Source organism: Eublepharis macularius, chromosome 1, assembly GCF_028583425.1.
Source record: "Eublepharis macularius isolate TG4126 chromosome 1, MPM_Emac_v1.0, whole genome shotgun sequence".
In the NCBI taxonomy this organism is placed as follows: Eukaryota; Metazoa; Chordata; class Lepidosauria; order Squamata; family Eublepharidae; genus Eublepharis; species Eublepharis macularius.
In genome coordinates this window covers 102,429,346-102,445,768 of record NC_072790.1, presented here as the reverse complement: position 1 = coordinate 102,445,768, position 16,423 = coordinate 102,429,346, and the positions used below count along the sequence as shown (strand labels likewise).

Here is a 16,423-nt window from a genome sequence, read left to right as displayed (position 1 = left end):
TTACAGTATTATTATACCCACCCTTTCTTTAAATAAACCCACCCTTCCACCTTCTGGATGGATACAACCCTACATCTTCTTCTAAATGTATCTGAAGAAGGAAGCTTTGACTCTTGAAAGCTCAAACCCTGGAAATCTTGTTGGTCTTTTGTATCCTGGTCTAGTTGACTTTTGTATCCTGAGTCATCATTCATCATCTAATTAAGATCATTTCCTTCTGGCCCCTTTGTTCTACAGTACACCAGACTTAACCTAGCATCCAGTATCCATGTAATATCTCTTTCTTTCCTTCTTCTTTGAACACTTAAGCTCAAAGAAGAACATGTTGTTTGGCCAGAGCCATAATGAAAAGAATGGCAAAACTAGTTCCATGAACCCAAAGTGGATTTAAAATTCCTTTTTCTGAACAACAGCACACCCTCCTGCTGCCTAAAAAACAAGGTTTGAAAGTGAGTAGTTTCTAAAGTGATTTGTGATATAACATGGAGGGGAAGGATAATTATGAAAAAGCAAATGCTTAAAAATTCACTATGCAGGCACAACATTTTCTGTAAACGTAAGTAGTTCTATATTCAGGCCTGATTTCTCCATAGAAGCTAAATGGCTGACAAAACTGAGGCTATCATACTTTGGTCGCATCATGAGAAAAAGTCAATAATGCTAGGAAAAGTTGAAGACTGTAGGAAAAGAGGAAAACCCAAAATGAAATTGCTTGAATCAATAAAGGAAGTCATATTCTCCAGATTGCAAGATCTGAGCAAGTCTGTTACTGATAGGATGTTCTGGAGATATATCATTCATAGGGTCACCATAAATTGGAAGCAACTTGATGGCACATAACAAGCACACGATATATAATTATATGTGTTGGACACACAATCTGAGTCTCTAGCGCTCATGCTGGTCAGAGTTTTAGGGCTAGAAGAGTGTCAAAAGCTGAACGTTGTGGGTGACCCCTAGGCAGTACCATAATGGTTACCATTCAGCCAAGGAACAGCTTTACTGGAATTATAAATCCATGACCTAAGATTATTTTACTGTTTCAGCTGCTGGAGTGGACAACTGAAAGAACTGTGACAGAAATGTCTTCACTAGACATTAGAATCTAGTGTGTGTTGTAGGTAAGAGTCTATGTTGCAGAAAAATGGGAAAACACCATTTTTCAAATTACTGGGTGTCCATGGAGCACGTTGCAGGCATTAATTGACACATTTGGAAAGGCCTAGTATAGCCTAGAGTCTTCCAAAATTTTGTTAGTATTTGCTATGTTATTATCACAATATGGTAGCATAGTGACCACTTTGCACACACGTACTGATCCTGTCAGCAAGTCTGCTAACCAGAACCTCATTCTAGTCTGAAAACAAGAGGAAAACTACACAAGATGCCCAGGCATGTGTCGGGTCCCTGGGTTGTGTAGTCTTACAAAGAACACCCATGCCCTGTAATTCTCTACTGGGGGAAGAGTGGTGGGGGTATTCTCTCTGTGTCTCTTTCAAAAAGCCTCAGCTTGAGTTTTCCTCCAGGAGCTCGGTGGGCAGGAAATCCAGGGCAGCTTTTTACAAGAGAGAAAGAGAATCTGCGATGCAGTTCTCCACCAAGGAGAAGAGCGGAGGGAGGATTCTCTCTCCCTCTCCCTCTCTCTATTGTAAAAAGCTGCAGCAAACAATAAATATTCTTAAATATTAGGCTAGATCCATATCAATCAAACAGATATTCATATAGTCATAGTTTTGTGATCACACTGTGGTAATGCTATAAATCGCTGTACTCATGGGAATTGCTGAATGTTAACACTCTTTTTTATTCTTAACCAACAATGAACTCAGAAAATGAAAGTAAGTAAGAGAACAGTCTAGGGCAGGAGTTTCCCTTCATAATCAGATTCTAGTTAACTCTTTACATCCCTCCCCCTTTAGGTTAGTTTTTCTCTTTATTCTCCTTCTTTAGTAATCATCTGAATATAGTCTTTCAAATACCCAGGAGGTCTTCCTGCTCTCACTGGATAGTGGCATGGTTCCACTGCATCATTATCCATGAATCTGGAATTGTCAGCTTCTTTGGAAGCTTTCCTAATTGGTGACCTGGAAATGGGCATCAAATTACAGAGGGTGTCTGTCTCTGAAATGCCACAAGTTCTCTGGTTTTCTGGGCATTCCTATTCCCCATTTTTCTGACTCTTGCACATCAGTTCTCCTGCAGATGTGGTCTTAATTCTGCCTGATGACTCAGACATCAGGTAAACCAGTCTTAAAAGACAGAGCCCCTGTCTGTGCTTGGATCCTACCTGGGATCCAGATGGATTGGAAGATAATAACACTCTTGATATAGACTTGATCTTGTACTTCCAAGTCTCTATCTTTAGGTAATTGTGGTTACCTTTTTGAAGAATTTGTTTCCTTTGCACCTCCTCTTCTAGTTTGGGATACCTTAAATACAAGTGGGTCCGTACCCACCTTCCCATCAATAACTCAGCTAGACTCACCCCTGTGGTGGTCTGGGGGGTAATTCTACATTTCAAGAGAAATTGAGCCAGCCTGGTCTCCAAAGTCCCATAAGACATCTTTTTCATTACTTCCTTGAAAGTTCTGACAGCTCTCTCTGCTGAGCCATTTGAAGATGGGTGATAGGGGGATGTTTGGATGTGTTTAATTACATTCTTCTGCAGGAACTCCTTAAATTCCTGGCTGGTAAAATTTGGCCCATTATCTGTAACCAGTACCACTAGAAGTCTATGACAAGCAAAAGTCTGTTGAAGTTTGTCACATGTTAGATCTGAGGCTGTGGAGTTCATTGGGTGCACTTCCATCCATTTGGAATGGGCATCTAGTATAATCAAGAACATCTTCCTGAAAAAAAGGTCCTGGTAAATCTGGGCCACTTCCATGGATATCAAGGTGCCAAAGCTGCTGTTTTGACATGGAACATGTTGCTTGCACTCCTGCTCTAAATCTTCATCTAGATGTGGCCATCAGATATAGTTGTGAGCTAAAAAGCCTTCATGTACGAGGTTCTAGGGTGGGCTTCATGCAGTTTTTGTAGAACCTGCTGTCTTCTGGGGCGGGGCGGAATCACAAGCCTAATACCCCGTAATATCTTATATTGGTACATTGCTAGTGTTAGGGTCCAACGTTGTATCCAGGTGGCTGCCATAGTGGCAGAGTCCAATGAATGGTTTATGGTCTGTTACAATCATGGACTGTTTCCCATACAGATATCGATGGACTTTTTTTTTTGGCCAGAGATAATGGTAGGCCCTCTTTCTCCACTTGTGAATAACCTTGCTCAGCTTTATTGAGTGACCTTGAAACATATGCTAGCGGCTATTCTTCTTGACTTCCCATGTGGTTTGACAATACACCCCCCACGCTATAAGATGAAGCAACACAACACAAGATCCTTTGTGAGGTCAAAATGGACCAGTAGATCTGAAGATTTCAGCAGTTTCTTAGATTTTTGAAAGGCTTCTTGCCCCTGTCTCCAGTGCCAGACAGTCTCTTTCCTCAAGAGGATGTGTAAGGGTTCCAAGACAGCTGGGATGTTTGGAAGGAATCGATGATAATAATTCAACATCCTCAAATAGCATCTGAGTTCTGTTGTATTTTGTGATACCAGTATCTTTTCAATAGCCATATCAGTCAGAGGCTGCACCCCTTCTCTGTTGATTTTATATCTCAAATACTGTACTTCAGGCTTCATGAAAAAGTGTTTGTTCTGTCTTAAGTGCAAGCCGGTTTCCTCTAAACTTTGGAGTACTTGCTCAAGCATTGAAAGGTGTTGCTTATCGTCTGGGTCAGTGATAAGAATACTATCAGTTCTAAGGAGACATGGACACAAACAGGGAAAATTCCATACTGTGCATTTCATGGTTTGTCACCTTTAAAGAACCACGAATTTTCACAAGCTTGCCCCAGTTCACAAACCAGTTCGTGAAAATGTCACTTCCAACTCAGCAGAAGGTCTTCAGAGAGCCCATCATTCCTGTTGCCTAGGAAACTGATTGATCGGTGCCAGGCTGTCTCCAGTGATGAACCGAAATATGAACCAAAGAAACTGGGCTAAAATTCATCACAGTTAGTGAGAAATGAGCTCCCACAAACTGCTGGTTTGTGAAACATGAACTGGCCCAGTTCGTGATGAACTTCGGATCGTATTTCAGTTTGTGCCTGCCTCTAGTCTCAACCTCTACCCCTCAACAGGTAGATTTCTGTTGAGGAATCTCCCTCTACAGGTGTTGCATAGCTCTCTGAAATATGCCTGGGGCTGAGGAAATGCCATAGGTAGTCGGTTGCATTGGTATAAGCCTTTATGAGCATTTATTGTGGTGAATTCCTTGCAATCCTCTTCGTTCCATTTGTTGTTAGGTTTGGGGTATGTCCAACTTGAAAAATATTGACCTCCTCCCAACTAGACATGGGCACGAACATGAAAATAAACGAATATGCTGTTCGTGATTCGTTGCCGTCCATGAGCGATGAACATTGACGAACATGATGCTGTCACGAACATGTTCATTGTTCATTTTTCGTGGGGGCCTGAAATCATGGGGGGAATCGGGTAGTTGTCTAATTTTGAGGCTTGATTTAGTGTAACTTTATAGTCACCACAAATATGAATGGTTTGGTCACCACAAATATATCTTGTTTGGTTACAGGGACTATGGGAGTTGCCCACTCTGAAAACTGCACAGGAGAGATGATACCTTCCTTCTCCAGTCTGTCCAGTTCTGCCTCAATGTTGTCCTGAATAGCAATGGGTAAGGCCTAGGTTTAAAATATTTTGGCTGATTCCCCTCCCTTATATATATACTTTTGATTTAACACCTTTTAAGGTAACCAGTCCTTGGAACACAGACGGATGAGTGCTCAGGACTTTTTGTACTGCTGGCAGTCCCTTCAAATTCTCTTGGCATATTTCTTCCCAGTCTAATCGCAGTTATTTTAACCAGTTTCTGCCCAATAAATTGGGTCTATCCCTCTTTATCACTGCAGCCTGTAAATCACACTGTTGCCCTTTATAATTCACAGGGATTCACACTGACCTTAGGACTGGAATATTTTCCCCAGTATATGTCTGCAATTTTTCTCTTGCCAGTTTGGTGTAATGGTTAAGAGCGACGGAACTTTAATATGGAGAACCAGGTTTGATTCCCCAATCCTCCACTTGAAGCCAGCTAGGTGACCTTGGGTCAGTCACAGCTCTCGGGAGCTCTCTCAGCCCCACCCACCTCACAGGGTGATTGTTGTGGTTATAATAATAACAAACTTTGTAAACTGCTCTGAGTGGATGTTAAGTTGTCCTGAAGGGTGGTATATAAATCAAATGTTATTATGTTATTTTCCAGGGCCTTGGAGCCTATTTTGCTCTGTTCTAGTTTTGGCCCAAATCAGGTTCCCTTCTGACAATAACTGCCTTTGAATTTTTTCATCTTACACTCCACACACAAATCTATCTCTTAACATATCCTCCAAAACATTTCCAAATGAGCAGTGTTCTTAAGCTTTTTGAGCTCCGCTATATAATCTAATACAGAATCTCCTTCTTTCCTCATTCAATGATGCAATTTAAAATGTTCCACAATGACATTAGTTTTAGGAGTGTAATGTTCAGTCAAAACCTTTTGCAAATCTGTTAAACTTTTGTCTCCGGGCTTCTCAGGCTGCAATAGGCCCAGCAAAAGCTCTTAGGTTTTCCCACCACAGACAATGAGAAATGTTTTCTCTTTAGCTGCATCTGTTCTCTCATTTGCCTGAAAATAGTGGCCCAGTCATTCAATATATTGCTGCCAATCCTTATCTTCTAGATGAAATTCCCCAATTTTTTCCATATGAGGCCATGCTTAAAAGCCCACCATCAGTGCCAGTTTTGTGATCACACTGTGATAATGCAATGAATCACTGCACTCATGGGAGTTGCTGAATGTAACACTGTTTTATTCTCAACCAACAACCAACTAACTCCGAAAATGAAAGTAAGTAAGAGAACAGTCTAGGGGTAGAGTTTCCTTCCATCCCATAATCAGGTTCCAGTTAACTCTTTACTATCTATTTTACTACATATAGGCTTTTTTGTATTTACTGATAGCTAGAGTTCTATGCATTCTTTCTTTGTATACTTAATATTACTTTTACTCCTTATTTAACCACGTAATCATTCTTCCTTATGCATCTATTGCCTTTTCTTCCTTTCTAAACAACAAGATGGGACAAAAGTAGTACATTCTGAATGTTGCAGTGGAAGACATATTGCAATGTTGAAGCAGTAGACAAAACTTCAAGCACCATACATGTCATCCTAGCTTTCATATTACTATTGAAGTTACATTATTTTGAGTTCAGCTTGTGTTTAATAGCTTGTATTATTCACATATTGTGGCAAAAGAGGCTAAAAGAAAGATAAATAAGAAGTGCTGTTTATCATCCTTGGTTCTAAGTTTTGTTATTGCTATAATAGTTTCTGATTAATCTTTCAAAACTGTACATTACAAACTGCACAAACTAGTTCCTTCTTTTGCACATAAGACATGTTTCTTACCACTGAGCTATAATCCCTTCTCATAAAGAACAATTTCTTGCAGGCTACATGTATTCATCCTGTTGGAATAGAGGTGATTGGGGGTGGTGGTGCTATATGTTTAACTATATATTTGTGGGCTGCCTCTCTTTGTCTGATCTGGAAACTTCTATTTGACTCCTCCTTTCCTTTCCGTGCCTTTGTTCTCTCTCTCTTTTCATGGTCTTGCAAAAACAAGACAATTTTGGAATTCTCTCCTGTGCAATCTTACAAGAGACATACCCATATTTCCACTCATGAGCAGCTGGATTAGTTGGCCACTTGTAATAGGGAATAGTGTTATTTAGATTAGGTTTCTATTTTCTTCTGCTATTACAGAAATTCATGTAAATAATAATAATAACATTCCATTTATATTCCACCCTTCAGGACAACTTAATGCCCACTCAGAGTGGTCTACAAAGTATGTTATTAGTATCCTCACAAAAATCACCCTGTGAGGTGGGTGGGACTGTGAGAGCTCTGAAAGAGCTGTGACAGACCCAAAGTCACCCATCTGGCTTCAAGTGGTAGAGTGGGGAATCAAACATAGCTCTCCAGATTAGAGTCCTGCCACTCTTAACCAAATGTAAATCAGTTTCCAAAAAGTAAATTTTATCTGTTGCAAGAGTGTTTCACCACTTTTGATCCCATGCTTTCCTGACTGTGCAACTTTGCCACATTAATTAACAAATATCCTCAATATGTACTGCTAAGAGAACTCAAAAGTCTGCTAATATGGAGCTTCAGAAAGTGTAGCTATAGATACCAGTTGTTTCATCTTCTGTACCATGGTAAGCTGTCTGAGTTGCAGAGATTCTACTACCTTGCCTTTAAAATGGAAGTCTGACAGAACTAGAGATTATAGAGAATATATTGTTGTCATCTGAATTAATAAAATTACAGTGCCTATTTTTCTGTCTTCTGGTATAATCTTTCATTTTATATTAATATCAGGACATAGAGGAGCAGAAGCTTTGAGCAGAAGCCACACACATGTTCTATAACTAGAATGTTATACAATCAGCTTGCCTGTGAACTTTCCTGGTTAAGCTCTGGGAGACACTAACTTTGAGCATTGGAGGAAGCATGCAGATCTTTAAAATATGCAGAACTATTCCCCTTGAATTTCATCTATGACATTTCCTCATCCTTAAACAGCAGAAATGGCACCAAAGGCATTTTCAAAATTCAAAAATCACTAGTTTGTTTATTTTAGAGGAGAAAAGTCAGGTGAAATCAGGTAATTCGACATATATATCTCTGAGGTAAATTCAGAACATAAATTCAGAACATGCACCGACTTTAGTTTTTATGCTCTTCACAGATTCTTAAAGGCTTCTGTTTTGAGGCTTTTGTTCCCTTGGTTTTCCTCAATTACTCCTGGATACTTTCTTTTCATATTCTCTTTCTCATTTGGAGTTAGGAATGCTGGTACCACTTCCTAGTACTCTAATTCCCTTCTCTTCACACACCAGTGCTTTCTTTCAATTGTTAACTGACTCTGAAGATCTCCACAGGCAGTTTCCAACCGCACCAGACCAGGGATCTCTTCACTCTCCAGAGATACCTCCCAGTTTAACTGGGTAGGGAAGATCTCCTCTCCTTAGAAGATCTATCTCCTTTCTTTGACCCATTTGGGAGTCTGTACCTACTTCCCAAATCTCCTTGTCAACTTTCTGCAGTACTCCTGCCAGTGTTAAAACTGCTTTCTGTTAAGACTCCACCTTCCAGCTCTTCATACTTGATTGCTCTCTCAGCTAGGCCTAAAAAAGGACCCCCCTCTTTCCATCTCATGCTACCCAATCAGACTGCTTGGAGTAGCCTGTCACTCAAAGCTTTCTGATTCTGCAAGGGATTAACCCTTAAGAGGCCTGCAGCTGCAGCCCTCCAGGCTTCTAAAAATTGTGTAATCAGTCACAACATCATCAAAGCACAATTTATTTAATAAATTCACCATTTGACACTAATTTAAGATTTTTTTCTCTTTGCCTTTCAGCCTTAAAGTATCACCACATATAACATATAAACACCCTCTAACTACATATGACATATAAACACCCTCTAACTGAAAGCAGTTTTTAATAGGCATCGTGTGTGTGTGTGTGTGTGTGTGTGTGTGTGTGTGTGTGTGTGTGTGTGTAAGTTATGTGCCATCAAGTTGCACCCCACCTATGACGACCAGGGATATGCGCTTTGGGTTCTGGATCTGAGTTTTCCACCCGGATCAGGCCCAATTCGGGATGTTTTGGCATTCCCGAATCAGCCTCAGCATTGCTGAAGTGTTTTGGGAATGCTGCAGTAAAGGTTACCAAAGTGCTTTGGAACACTTCATTAAGCTTCGGTAGTTCTGAAGCCAAGAGGAAACAGTGCTTCCACTGCTAGTGGGGCTTTCTCGATGGGTGGGGGTGGCATTTTGAAAACAAAATGCACCAAATTTGCAGGGGACCTACTTCTACTTGTCCTCTCAAGACCCTCCCAAGTTTCAGGGAGATCAAACTTCAAGGGGCCATGTTATGCCCCCCCCAAAGAAGATGCCCCTATCCACTGGCAATCTCCATTGTTCCCTATGGGGAAAATGAGGAGGTTCCTAGGTGGCTGTGGGTGGCATTTTGCAAGCCAAATGCAGAAAACCTGCAGAGAACCCTCTCCTAACCCTCCTCCCATGACCCACCAAGTTTCAAGGAGATTGGACTTCGGGGGCCATGTTATGCCCCCCTCCCAAAAGGTGTCCCTATACATCATCGATCTCCATTGATCCTATGAGGACCAACCTTCACACCAGAGAATCACACTAAGAAAATTTTAGAGGCACATCAAAGTTTTCAGACAGAAAATGTCCTGAGTCAGTCCATATCAGTTCACTCACACCCAGGACTGCAATATTTAAACGTTCCATTTCTTATTTTACGATTTCTAGCTTATCTGGCTTCATACTTGTCATGTTCCATATTCCTACTATATGTGTCACACGGCTTTGGACATTCCCTTTGCATCTATTCACATCAGCAACTAGATGTCCTTCTGGCTTTAATCCATTCCCATTATTAAGAACAGCCCTATTCATATTTGTTCTTGGTTCTTCCCCAGTAGCCAATTGAGTGCCATCCGTCCTGGGCATCCTATCTTTCATCACTATATCTTCTTTCATTTTGGATTGTCTCATCATAGGGTTTCCAAGGTAAGAGATTATCAGAAGTGGTTTACCATTTCCTTCTTCGGCACAATACTAACCAGGGTTAAGTGAAGTGACACTGTCATTGTCTGTGAAAGATCCTCCACCAGTATCACCTTCCATTACTGCTGCTGCCCAGCCACTCACTTTCAAGAATTCCTCCACTCCCATCACCATTGGAACAGTCAATTCTCTTCTGCTGATATGACCATTGATTCCTAAAGGGGGAGCATGCATCTTAGTCTGGTGTCTTAGCTCTGACCATTTCACCTTGAGTGACTCCTCCAGCAGTTTATACTCTTGACTGAGCCTGCACTCCTTACAGTGCTGCTCTCAGCTCCACTGATGTTCTCAGATCCCTTCACCATGTTTAGGTGTGTATCAAAGAGGGGGCATCATGGCAAAATCATATCAAGGCAGAAACCCTGTGGCAGAACCTTATGCCAAATATGTTTGTTCAACAACACAGACAGATGATATAATGCCCTTTGACCACTAAAAAGACTATGCTAGGGATCATGGGGACTGCATGAACAAAAACTACACAAGACGAGATTTATTAGAAGAAGAATTGGGCAAGATTGAGTAAAAAAACTGGCTCGATATAGCCCATGATTTTACCAATGTTGCAGAAAATGTCTATTAGCAGTCTACATAGGATAGGCATGGCTGTGTTTGAGAAGATAAAATGGATAAAATTGGATTAAAAAGCAAAAGTTCTAAAAACCCTGTGAAATAACAGTTAACCTCTCTGATCATTACATCAGATGTCTCAAAGTAATCATCCTCAAAGAGCTGTATTTGACTGGATGTGTGGGATATGAATTAGCAAGAGAGAAATTTATTCCATAATTTAATTATGTCAGTCAAGGCCTTAGGAGGAATAAGACATGTTACAGTCAGATCCATAGGTATTATGAAAGAAACAACCTCTGTTCCTTGTGACTTTGCAATAAGGCACAAAATGTCATTTGGTGGAGATAGACACAACACATATATATACACTGATTATTTTGGTGCTGGGGGAGGGGAAATCAACATGTATATTTTGCATCTTTGCCATTTTTCATTATAAAGCCCAGTGGAGGAATCAGTGAAGAATTTCTAGACTTATAACTCTGCCTTCCTCTCTGCATTCACTATGCCATTGTACACTGTACTACATGTGGAGGAGGGGGCATGAACAAAATCCCTAGGATCCTAAAGTAAATGTTTATAGGTTAAATTTACCTTTGGCAGGAATTTTCAACAGGCACCCCATGTTTTGATTGATCCAAAGGGAAAGCCGTGTCCACTAGGATCATGAAAAGTATGTATACCAAAGGATTAGCTTTTTTTCAGTTTGTCAGCTTGAAATGCTAGGATGCTGGTTGGACAGCTGATCCATCTTTCATGGCATAAATTTGCTCTAAGGGTTTGAACAAGTATTTAGACTGCATGAGACTTTGTTTATCTTGTAGTGTTTCATCGCTGCAGATTCTAACCAATCTCTGTTTTGTGTATGCTCAGCAAAAAAAAAAAAAAAGACTGACAGCCATTCTGGATGCAGTTTCTCATGAGCCTCATTACTCTCTAAGCTCACAGTATTATATAGACCATGAAAAAGTATGGGATAATATACCCCTCTCTCTCTAACTCATTCACTCTCTCACACGCATGCGCATGCGCACGTGCACGCGCACGCACACACCTTTCTCTCATATACACACATGTTCAAGGAATGATCGACAGATGAAACTGGGACAGTTTGATTTTAATAATTTATAAGTTTTACCCCAAATGATAGCAAATGAATTACTAAGGGTATTTTTTCAGACAGAGGGAGCAAAGAGGGCTGGAGCTAAGGTTGCAAACTCTGAGTAGGGAAATTCCTGGATATTTGAGAGCAGAGCCTTGGATGGTGGATTTTAGTATGAGCAGGGAGCTCAGCAGGGCTGTTATGTCTATCTTCCAAAGCTGCTATTTCCGCCCCCAACAGAACTGATATCTGTGGTTGGAAGAACAGCTGTAATTCCAGGAGAATTCCAGGCCTCCATTGAGGTGGGCAACCCTAGCTGGGGCATATCCTAAGTGCACTGCTGGGCCACTCATTAATGTGCAGCATTAATCTCATTAATGTGCAGCACAGAGGACCATTGCAAGAACTTCCACTCACATTATGAGACTAACATACTCTCCAAGTACAAAACTTATTGATGAATGCCCCTTTAGTATCATTAGCATCCAAGGAAATAGAAAAGTCCATGCTCTGTACATAAAAAAATGAATTGGTCTGAAATATATGATAGGACATTCTTAATGTTATTTTGCTTAAAGACTAACACAATCACCCTTAAATAAGACTTAAAGCATGTAACTAGTAAGTGATATCTTAAGTATTCAAAGTGGAGTTCAGATGTATATGTAGTCTATGACACATTAGCAATTTGAAAACACAACCATGTTGAAATTGTTCTCTCTGACAAGGTGTTTGTGTGAAGCAGTTCCGATAGCACTGTTAAAATGACTTCAGCCACATAAGATGTTCCCACATTCAATAAAAATACTGCGATATGCTCAGATTAGTTGTGGCCATTCCATTCTCTCTTCCACAGCATACCTCAGAGAGCTGCTTGTTCACAGTCAGCATTGCTCATATTTTAGTCCCACAATATAATCTAACTGCAATGCTTCCATTGTTAAAAGCTTCTTTTAAAATGTAATATGGGAAAGTGAGTATAGGCATGAAAAGAAAATGCATTGTCTTTAAAATATAGCAATTTGATTGTATGCTATTGTTTCTTGCCAGCAATGAACTAAATAGGTTAATGGATCACAGATTTGGCAAACAGCCATGCTTCCTCCCATTCAATAGCATTTGGGTTGATTTTTATAGCTGCTTGTGCTGTTGGTAAATACAAGTTGTAATATTTTACATAACACTTTAAAAGAAACCACTCAGCTGTCTTTTGTCATTCAGCATGGATTTCATTTGATGATGATGAATAAGGAATAAATAACTGGCTCCTAAATCTATTTTCTCATGCATCTTACCATGGTTTTTATCCTTGTACAAAGTGGCTGTAAAATGTTACCATTTCTCCTTTAGTAATGCCATACTAATCTACCCAAATTGTGATGGCTGGTGCCTCTAAAAGGTGGAAATGATACAAGTCCACCCAACCACACAAAGTCAGCAGCAGAGCAGTGTTGATCAGGCAGGTCGAGCTGTGCCTAACAGATTAAGACGAATGTGCTGTTCGAACAAAGATCAGCAGATCAGGAGTCACAGCCTGAGGAAGTGAATCAGAAAGTAGAACCATCAGAAAATGTTCTGTTAATCTAAGATGTATTTCTACAGCATGTGCTTAAAGCTCTCTTGCCATCATCAATACCATCCAGTCAAAATGTCAGAATACCACAACTCAGCCTAAAACAATTCAAATCACTGTGCCACAATCAGAAATCTTCTATGCAGGGAAGATATCTCAAGAAACTGAGCCAAGTTATTGGTCATATGTTAAGTAATAACACATGATATTCATTCTATAATCAAGGAATTAAACATACAGAGGGCTTTATAGAAAACATTTACTTATTTTAAAGGTGGGATACATAATCAGAGTTTAAGACATGGCAACAGATTCTCTGTCTTTGTCTCTCTTTCTGTCTCTCTGAATATCAAATGCTTATAGCCAGGGGTCATTTCGTAGAAAAAGAACTGCAGGAACTCATTGGCATAACTCATTAGCATATCTCATTAGCATTTGCCACACACCCCTGACATCACTGGAAGTGTGTCAGAAGGCAACACCCACCCCTCAGGTCCCTTTCCCCAAAAATCTCAAGGTATTTCCTGAAAATAAAGCAGAATGAACTCAAAGCAGCTTACTCTCCTCTGGAGACCCAGCCCCAGCAGCCCTACTTGCACGGACGCACTCACTCACTTACTAGTCATGAATGAAAATAAAGCAGCAGAATGAATTGAAGCAGCTTACCCTGCTTTGGCGATCCAGGCCCAGTAGCCCAGCTTGCACACACTCTCTCTCATGAATCACAAATGAAAATAAAGCAGCAGAATGAATTGAAGCAGCTTACCCTCCTTTGGATATCCAGGCCCAGCAGCCCAGCTTGCACTCACTCTCTCTCATGAATCACAAATGAAAATAAAGCAGCAGAATGAATTGAAGCAGCTTACCCTCCTTTGGATATCCAGGCCCAGCAGCCCAGCTTGCACTTACGCAGTCACGAATGAAAATAAGGCAGCAGAATGAACTGAAGCAGCTTAGCCTCCTTTCGAGTGGAGGCAGAGGGGAGGAAAAGGAATCACGTGGACAGGGCCAAAACCCACGTGACCACTTTTCAGCTGTACCGGAAGACCATTCCTGCGCGTTCCCCCTCCAAATGAGCCCTGCTTTTAGCAAATGGAGATAGTCATGCTCTGCCTGTAAACTTCATTTTGTTGTTCACAGTTGCAAATAGAATGTTGGAATGGCTGGAAATGTGACCTACCCACGGCCATAAACTGAATCAAGACAAGGAGGGATTTAAGTTCAAGGCTGGACCAGTTTGTTGCTGCCCTAAGTGAATTACTTTGCAACCATGAAGTCAGAGGGAGTTTGAAACTTGGAAGGGAAGCTGTGAAGGAACTAGAAAAGATCCCAAAGTGTACAGAAGTATCTCTGGGCACCAAGGTCAAGATAATTTATACCATTGTATTCCACATTATTATGTGGGGATGTGAAAGTTGGACAATGAAGAAACATGATAGGAAGAAAATTTATTCATTTGAAACGTGGTGCTAGGGTAGAGTTTTATGGATATCATGGACCACCAAAAAGACAAATAAGTTGTCATAGTACAGCCTGAGCTTGACAAGTCCTCAGAGGAGGAGGAGCTGGAACAGCTGACGCTTGCTGACAGCCTTGCTCCTCCTGAGGAGGAGCAGCCTGTCTCCCAGAAGCCAACCACAGCTGAACGGTCAGATGCTGAATCCCAGCCAGAAGCTCCCCTTCCCCACCCAGAGCCACCATCCCAGATGCAGCCAGCTTCCTTATCCCCTCCAACATCTCCAGACTATCGAGAGCAACGTCGGCGTAGCAGGGACAGAAGAGACTTACAGACCCAACGTCAATCTGCACGCCTCCGGGCTCTGAACAGGCCAGCCTTCTCAGAGGAAGGAGGGGCTTCAGAGGAGGAGACTTGAAGCAGCTGTGCTAGCTGACCGAATGCTCTCAGAGTATAAAAGCCAGAGGGAGGGCTCCTTTCAGCGTGGCTTCGACGAGTTCTCTGAGCTGCTACTGTGCTGCCTGCGTTTGCTCCTTGGAACTGTCTCTCTGACCTCCGACCTGGCTTGTCCTTGACTACTCCCTTAATTTACAGACGTTGCACATTCCTCGCCTTGCCAGCTGGACCTTGTTACCTGTCAGCAGCACTCTGCAGACTCGGCAGCCACTTGAAGCAGGACAGTTTGAAGCCACCCTCAAAATTCTCCAGCACAATGGAAGAAGGCACTGCTGTTGCCACTGACCTTGTTGCCCAGACCCAGTGGCTGCAGACGCAGGTGCAGCAATTAACTCAGACCATAGCCTTGTTGCAGCAGCAGGTAACCCTGAGGCCAGGTCCTGCACCTCCCCAGAAATGCCCAGTGCAGCCTCCAGAGAAGTTTGCAGGGAATGTTGAAGAGTTCCCTGTATTCCTGGCACAGTGTCAGCTCTACATGGAGCTGCGGGCTCAAGATTTTCCTGATGACAAGACCAAGGTCTGTTTTATATTAAGCCTCTTAAAGGGGAACGCTGCCAAGTGGGTGACACCTTTACTGCTCATGAATTCACCACTGCTGAGTAGTCTTGCTGATTTTGTGGTGCACTTGAAGGCTATCTTTGCAGACCCTCTGAAGGCAGAGCGGGCCAACCACCGCATTCGGCAGCTGCGGCAGGGGCCAGTTACTCTGAGGGACTATACCACTGACTTCCAGCTATTGGCACAGGACCTGGGCTGGAATGAGGCCGCACTCATGGACCAGTACCTGGAGGGATTGTCTGAGGAGGTGCTGGATGAGGTGGCCCGAGTTGAGCACCCTCCAAATCTCCCAGCCCTGATCTTACTCTGCCTGCGTATTGATGGTCGCCTGGAGAGTTGACGGCAGGGCTGCAGGGAAGTACATTGCCACTCCGAAAGTGAACCACCTGCTGTGGAATCCAACTCCTGCTCCTACTTGTCCCGAAGCCTGACCCCGGTGTCCAGGGAAGTGGAAGCCTCGGCTGTCAGCATTACACCCCAGGGTTTGAGGGGAGGCCACCCCTATCATTCTGGACCCCCCATAGAACACCAAAAGCCTCCTGATATTGGGCCCCAGCATCTTCTGATTCCCATGAAGCTGCAGCTACCAGAGGGGCGCTGGTTGTTGGTGTACGTCATGGTGGATTCTGGAGCCTCCCAGTCCTACATGGATGCCCAATTTGTCAGGCAACACCAAGTGCCAACATGCACCAAAAAGACACCAATTCTGGTGGAAGCCATCGATGGTCGGCCTCTACGCTCGGGTCCAGTTACTCAGGAAACCCACCTTCTAGGTCTGCACATAGGGAACCATCAGAAGCAGCTCAGCTTTGACATCGCTGCCATGCCTCGCTTCCCAGTAGTGCTGGGGATGTCCTGGTTGAAGAAGCATGACCCCCTGATTGAGTGGAGCAAGCAGAACCTACGCTTCCAGAC

The 16,423-nt window shown here is 42.3% G+C and overlaps 1 pseudogene; it reads right to left on the bottom strand.

Moving 5' to 3' along the window:
• Positions 1–1,347: 1,347 nt before the first annotated feature.
• LOC129324386 (uncharacterized protein K02A2.6-like) lies at positions 1,348–16,126 on the bottom strand (annotated as a pseudogene).
• Positions 16,127–16,423: the final 297 nt, after the last annotated feature.